Source organism: Scardinius erythrophthalmus, assembly GCF_964197995.2.
Source record: "Scardinius erythrophthalmus genome assembly, chromosome: 11".
In the NCBI taxonomy this organism is placed as follows: domain Eukaryota; kingdom Metazoa; phylum Chordata; class Actinopteri; order Cypriniformes; family Leuciscidae; genus Scardinius; species Scardinius erythrophthalmus.
In genome coordinates, this window is record NC_138231.1 from 729,296 (window position 1) to 736,795 (window position 7,500).

Below are 7,500 nucleotides of genomic sequence, written 5' to 3' on the forward strand. Positions count from 1 at the left end.
GATCAGTGATGAGGTTCTTGGTCAGTGATGAGGTTCTGGGTCAGTGATGAGGTTCTGAATACAGTAGATGAGGATCAGTGATGAGGTTCTGGATCAGTGATGAGGTTCTGAATACAGTAGATGAGGATCAGTGATGAGGTTCTGGATCAGTGATGAGGTTCTGAAAACAGTAGATGTGGATCAGTGATGAGGTTCTGGATCAGTGATTAAGTTCTGAATACAGTAGATGAGGATCAGTGATGAGGTTCTGGATCAGTGATGAGGCTCTGAATACAGTAGATGAGGATCAGTGATGAGGTTCTGGATCAGTGATGAGGTTCTGGATCAGTGATAAGGTTCTGTATCAGTAATAAGGCTCTGAATACAGTAGATGAGGTTCAGTGATGAGGTTCTGGATCAGTGATGAGGTTCTGAATACAGTAGATGAGGATCAGTGATGAGGTTCTGGATCAGTGATGAGGTTCTGAATACAGTAGATGAGGATTAGTGATGAGGTTCTGGATCAGTGATGAGGTTCTGAAAACAGTAGATGTGGATCAGTGATGAGGTTCTGAATACAGTAGATGAGGATCAGTGTGATGAGGTTCTGGATCAGTGATGAGGTTCTGAATACAGTAGATGAGGATCAGTGATGAGGTTCTGGATCAGTGATGAGGTTCTGGATCAGTGATGAGGTTCTGGATCAGTGAAGAGGTTCTGGATCAGTGATGAGGTTCTGGATCAGTGATGAGGTTCTGAATACAGTAGATGAGGATCAGTGATCACTGGATAAGTGATGAGGTTCTGGATCAGTGATGAGGTTCTGGATCAGTGATGAGGTTCTGGATCAGTGATGAGGTTCTGAATACAGTAGATGAGGATCAGTGATCACTGGATCAGTGATGAGGTTCTGGATCAGTGATGAGGTTCTGAATACAGTAGATGTGGATCAGTGATCACTGGATCAGTGATGAGGTTCTGGATCAGTGATGAGGTTCTGAATACAGTAGATGCTCCGACAAACTGGAAGAATAGAGTGTTTTCATCCCGTAATGTGTGGCTTGTTTTGTGATGAATGAAAGAGGCAGCGATGCTTGAACTGCATCCCAACGGCTTCTGTTACCGTGGAGACGTGCAGCTTCTCAGCATCCCATAGTCACACTAGCCAGGGCGCCATGGCAACCACGGAATCCTCTGATACACTGTGACAGACAGAGGAAGCGTAATGTGTCAGTGTGGACTCAGCAGCGCTTCTCTGTGATAGCAGTGTGGAGAGTCACTGGAGAATCGAGTTGAGTCACTTCATTTATACAGCGCTTTAACAAAGTGTGAGAGAGTGTGTGTGTGTGTGTGTATGTGTGTGTGTGTGTGTGTGTGTGTGTGTGTGTGTGAGTGTCAAGTCAAGTCTAGTCCCCTTCATTTATACAGCGCTTTAACAATATAGAGTTTCACAGCAGCTTTACAGTGAGAACAGGAGATTACAGTAACAGAGAGTGTTCAGGCGTTACAGCAGATCTAGAATAAAGTTATTGTCCAGATAAAGTTAGTTTGATTGATTCACTTCCGTTGTAAAGATCATTAGTTATTAACTTAGCGGCCACTAACACACACCGTTCTCACAGAAAACAGAAACTTTTAATATGTTCTGGACGTTCATTCACACAGAACAGTGTTCGGGTCTATCAGCGCGTCTCAGATTAGTTTGCAGATTCTCAGTAAAAACACCTCGAAGCAAAGCCGTCTTTCCCACGATCCGCTCTAGTCTTTTCATTTTCCTGGAGATTTTCTGTCTGGCGTCGCATCAGTCTCACTTTATTACTGGGTGCTTTTAATATTTCTCATTCTGCAGTGCAGTTTATGGCCAATTCTCACAATCATACAGTCAAACCAACATTTATTCAGACCTTTAACATTTCTCACATTATCACAGTTTATTCACTATAATGGTAATAAAATATGAGCAGAACTCAGTTGATATTTGACTGGTTTTGTCCGTCCTTCTGTTAGACTGTCTCATATATGAATTATGTTGAATATCTGTCAGCTGTTAAATTTAACTACACAATTAGATAATACCAGTTTAGCTCAACCAATCACCAAGCAATGCTTCATTGTGTTCAGTCTGTGTGTAAAAAGAGCATTAGCAATTAAAGACAACACACTTCAGCAAAACATGATCAGCTCAAAGTGTCCCAATCATTTCTGCTCCCAAATGTTTATTAATGTCACTGGTAGTCTCTGTATGAAGAATATTAGGGTATAATATGTCACAGTTTACTTTACTCTGCTCTCCTCACTTACACTAATGAACTATAGTGTCCTGATCACACCAGTGAAAAAAATATAAAACATATCTGGTGTCTGAATAATTTTTGGCTCGACTGTACTCAAAATAATATACTGTTTCTTAATGTATTAAAAGTGTATTATGAACCGGTTCTATTGCTAGACAGCAGACGCATGTTATTTGATTTAAAGCCGCCACACGTGTATTAAATCATATCCCGTTTAGGTTTATCCTGAGAGATTATAAGAAGAGCTTAGTTTATTTTATCTGATGGAGAATAAATGAGACTCAATCCTGCAACAGAACACAGAAAACCAGGTCTAGACACTAGTTCTGGATTCTGTGGTGAGGTAGTAATAATCTGTAATAAACAGAATCAAAGATGCAAACTTCATCAAATACGAGATGCGTTCAGGAAGAACCTAAGATGAATCTTACAGGAAGAGTTCAAACATGTATGAAATATTCATTGATTTATGCTGTGTACAGTACACTCTAAAAATGCTGGGTTGTTTCAACCTAAATTCGGGTCAAATATGGACAAATCCAGCCATTGGGTTAAAAATGTAATTAAAAAATGTACCCCAACGTTTGGGTTTGTCCATATTTGACCTCTATTTTTTAGTGTATTCTGAATTGTACATCTTGATATGAAACAGAAGTTGCTCTAGTCTTTTCTCCTCTATTGTGAGTGAAACACTTCTGGAACGAGAACACATGTGGGCGGGGCTTGATTGTGTCTGTGGGGAATTGATTGGATGGTTGTGGTTTGCTATTGGCTGATCTCATGTGAGTGACATGTTATAGCCCCGCCCACATCATCAGAGAAGAGAAGAGATGCTGCAGAGGAACTGATTCTGATTCAGCATTAATTTTAAACTATAATAAATGATTCATAATAAATGCTGCAATATTCCAAAGAAAAACATGAATTGTCCATTTTGATTTCATCTGACTTTAAAGAGGCAGTGCATCTCCTCTTCCTCAGCCGTTCTCTATGTAGGCCAGAGGACTGTTCCGGTCCAGTTGTGCTGTCAGCGCATTAGTGTGTTTCAGCGGCTCCTTCACACACATCAGACTCTGTGCTTCATGATTTATGCTACAAACCAAAACTGCTTTGCTTCTTGTGTAACGCGCCGCACTGGCTCAGTGACTGGAAGTGTGTCAGAACTGCTGTGTTTGGCTGTAGTCGAGCGTCTCTGACTCTCAGACGTTTTAATCTCAGAACTCGATGTTTTCAGCAGCTTGCGATCCGTCTCGTAGCGTCAGTGGCTCTTACTGATCAGATGTGGGGAAAAGCAAGACTTTTAGTCTCTTAGTTGACTCTTTAATTTCATTAGATTTGTGATTGTGTGTGTGTAACGTGCTGCATGATCTGTGATGTCATCAGACGTTGTTGTCATGGTAACGGGTCACATGTGGTTTGACTCGGGTATTTTAGACATAATGAAGAATGAGACACTAATGAGCCCTCGTTTATATAGTCTGTGTTATTATAATATCACTTAGACTAATGCATAAATAGGTAATAGGTTATATTATATACTATTATACGTAATAAAACAAGAATCAACATCAGCTTGGCTTTAGATGGTGAGAACTGAGTGATCTGAAATGTTGTAACGCGGCGCGGAGATGATGGTGTTTTATTGAACAGATAAACTCATATTTATTTATTTATTGTTGTGCTGGAGTTTATTGTCAAGGAAGTATCGCGTTATTAATGTGTAAAACTACAGTAACGTCTTCAGGTTCAGCGTGAGATCCTTTCATCTGAACTGGTTATGTCTTTTAAAGTGTTAGTTCACCCAAAATTTTTAATTCTGTCATTAATAACCCTCATGTCGTTCCAAGCCTGTAAGACTTTCGTTCATCTTCGGAACACAAAAGAAGATACTTTTGATTAAATCTGAGAGCTTTCTGTCCCTCTATATACGGCTACGCAACTACAACTTGGACGCTAAAAAATCATCAGAAATAGATCATAAAACTAATCCATATGAAATGAGTTTAGTCCAAATTTTCTGAAGAGACTCGATTGCTTTAAATGACAAACAGATTCAATTTAGGCTTTTATTCACATTAAGGGCTCTCTCTCGCTCCCAGCGCAATTGACTTTGTACAGCGACGCATGTGTCATTCCTATTTCTCACCCGCGCACAGCGGACTCTTCCCTCCACAGACGCACGTCTGTAAATTAGGGAATGAACTTGCGCTCCCGGGGGAGGTTCAGCGAAAAGAGGAGGCGTGTTCCGGCGCAAACGTTCCCTGGTGCTATTTTGCAGCTTCAGAAAACAATTCCGCCACAGACCAGGAGAAACCTCGTCTAAAGTCAGTGCCGCGTTGCGCATGTTATTCAGAGGCTATTTTAAGGGCGCATGCTTGGCCATAATGTAGCGTGAGCACAACACACACACACTTTGATTCTCTCATCTACACAGACGCAGCAGTTTTAATTTTTAGAAAACCATACATTATTACAAGGAACAATATTCCACACGAGGGAAATCATTGTTGTGTCCATGAAGATGTGAAAGAATAGGCATAAATCCAGCTTACACATTTACCCAGATTATCATACGCCTGTTTAACCGAAGCTAATCTGGCTGTGTTTCTCCGTCCCCAATGTCACTTCTCTGTGTGTTACGGCCCTGACGAGAACGTCGGTCTCCTCGTCTGTGAACCGCTCCTGGCAAATCCGCCGTTATAATAGCGATCCGCCATGGAACAAGCGCGCCTGCTCTTAAAGGGAATGTGAGATGACGCTCTGATTGGTTTATTTCACGTTACGCCCAAACCACACCTATGAGTAATGAAGCGACTTCAGACCAACACATTTTAGATTTGCGTCGGAGAGTCATTTATCCCGCCGGTATAATAGCAACAGCGCCCAAGATCCGCACACAAAGTTACTTGCGTTTCGCGCTCGATACTTGTGTTTCAGATCGTTAAAATAGGGCTCATAAACATGATCAGCAAACATAAACAGAAGTTCAAACGAATCTGTTTGACGCGTGAGCAAAAACCTGATTTGTTCACGAGAATGAACCTCATTGGTTCTTGCACATCAAGCGAACTTTTCTATATGAATATATCGTAAAGTGTAATTTATTCCTGTGATCAAAGCTGAATTTTCAGCATCATTACTCACTTGAGCTTCATATGGATTAGTTTTACAATCTCTTTACGAAGTTTTTTTAAGCATCGAAGTTGTAGTTCCGCTGCTGCGTATAGAGGGACAGACAGCTCTCAGATTTCATCAAAAAGATCCTCATTTGTGTTCCGAAGATGAACGAAAGTCTCACGGGTTTGGAACAACATGAGGGCGAGTAATTACTGACAGAATTTAAATTTTGGGGTGAACTAACCCAGAGGAGGAGAGTTCCTGCCTCAAGTGGAGGAGTTCAAGTATCCCGGGGTCTTGTTCACGAGTGAGGGAAGGACGGAACGGGAGATCGGTGCAGCTTCTGCAGTAATGCGGTCGCTGTGCCGGTCTGTCGTGGTGAAGAAGGTCGATCTACGTTCCTACTCTCACCATGAGCTGTGGGTCATGACCGAAAGGACAAGATCCCGGATACAGGCGGCCGACATGAGCTTCCTCCGCAGGGTGGCTGGGCGATCCCGTAGAGATCGGGTGAGGAGCTCGGAGCCGCTGCTCCTCCACACCGAGAGGGCCAGCTGAGGTGTTCCGGATCTAACCTTCCCGGGGAGTGTTCCGGGCGCGTCCCACCGGGAGGAGACCCCGGGGAAGACCTAGCACTGGTGGAGGGATTATGTCTAAATGATATATAACTAAATGAAAATGAGAAATGTTGCCTAGGCAAGTAAATTGATATATATGTTACCGGCAAAGTGGGTAATCCGGCATTCTATAGAATGCCTAGGTAATGTATAGAATTAGGTCATGTATTTTTGCCAAAAACCATCAGGCATTCTATACAATACCGGGATTTCACACTTTGCCGGGTAACATATATATATATATATATATATATATATATATAATTTTTTAATTTCAATTAACATTTATTTTATTTGAGGTGACAGATTATTTTTTAATTGTGGCGTGCGTAACACACTCGTGTCCTGTGACATCAGTGTCAGGCCGACTGAATAATCCATGAGGAGCGGCAGCAGAAGCGGATGATCAGCAGGACCGACAGATGCTTCACACACACTCTTCCTCAGCGCTCCTGTCCAAACACTCTCACATCTCTAAATATCCTTAAATACAGATACATCTGAGTGAGTGGGTATGCGCATGTGTGTGTGAGTGAGTGAGTGTGTGTGTGTGTGTGTGTGTGTGTGTGTGTGTGTGTGTGTGTGTGTGTGAGATGTGTGTATGTGTGTGTGTGTGTGTGTGTGTGTGTGTGTATGTGTGAACTGAGCGTCTCCAGCCGTCGGCGCGGTATAATTTTAGCAGCGCTGCACAGATGTGCTCGTGTTCCTGGTGTTCAGTGCTGATCTCAGTCTCCGTCTCTGTGACTTCAGTCTCAGGCTCTGGCTTTAAACGTGACATTATCCCCATTTTCACCAGATGTAATATAAATCTCTAGCGTCCCCAGAATGTGTCTGAAATTTCTGCTCAAAATCCCCCAGATCATTTATTATATCTTGTCAAATTTGCCCCTTTTTGGGTGTGAGCAAAAACTGGCTGTTTTTATGTGTGTCCCTTTAAATGCAGATGAGCTTTAGCTCCGCCTCCATCCAGAAGAGGGCAGAGCCTTTACACGAGCTTCAGAAACTCCGGCAATAACAGAACAGGCCAATCTCCCTCATCCAGAATCCCAGAATAACCAGTAGCGAGTGCAGCCTTACGGAGAGACTCAGGGAGAGCTTCTGAATGTTAGTGGAGACATTTCTGTAGTTGTTGTGGAGTTACACTGATCATCTCATCATCATGTTGAACTTCTCCACAAGCGTCCACAGACGCAGTGCCAAATGTCGCTGGTGTGTGTAAACGTGCAGATCAAGGGCCGGTAATATCACAGTAAGATCCTCTTCATACGTCAGAAGGAGAGCGATATTCTGTCATGCTTGCAGAGAAAGGCTCACCAGAACACAGTTACTGGGTTTCACTGTTCATGTTTTCTGGGTCGGCAGAAGCACAGCCCTGACACACGGAGAAAGGCAGATTTTCATGATAAGAAGAGCAGACCGGGGCAAGTTGTCACGTGTCTGTATTTCAGTGACATGAGTTTGGGTTCAGTATTAATCACACACACGTTTGTTTT

General features: G+C 42.5%; 1 protein-coding gene across 1 annotated transcript in view; it reads left to right on the forward strand.

Annotated features, from left to right (window-relative positions):
• Positions 1 to 7,500, forward strand: part of evlb (Enah/Vasp-like b) — a gene marked incomplete at both ends in the record, with an annotated part of 34,877 nt that overhangs the window by 3,985 nt on the left and 23,392 nt on the right. The gene's annotated exons all lie outside the window — the stretch shown is intronic.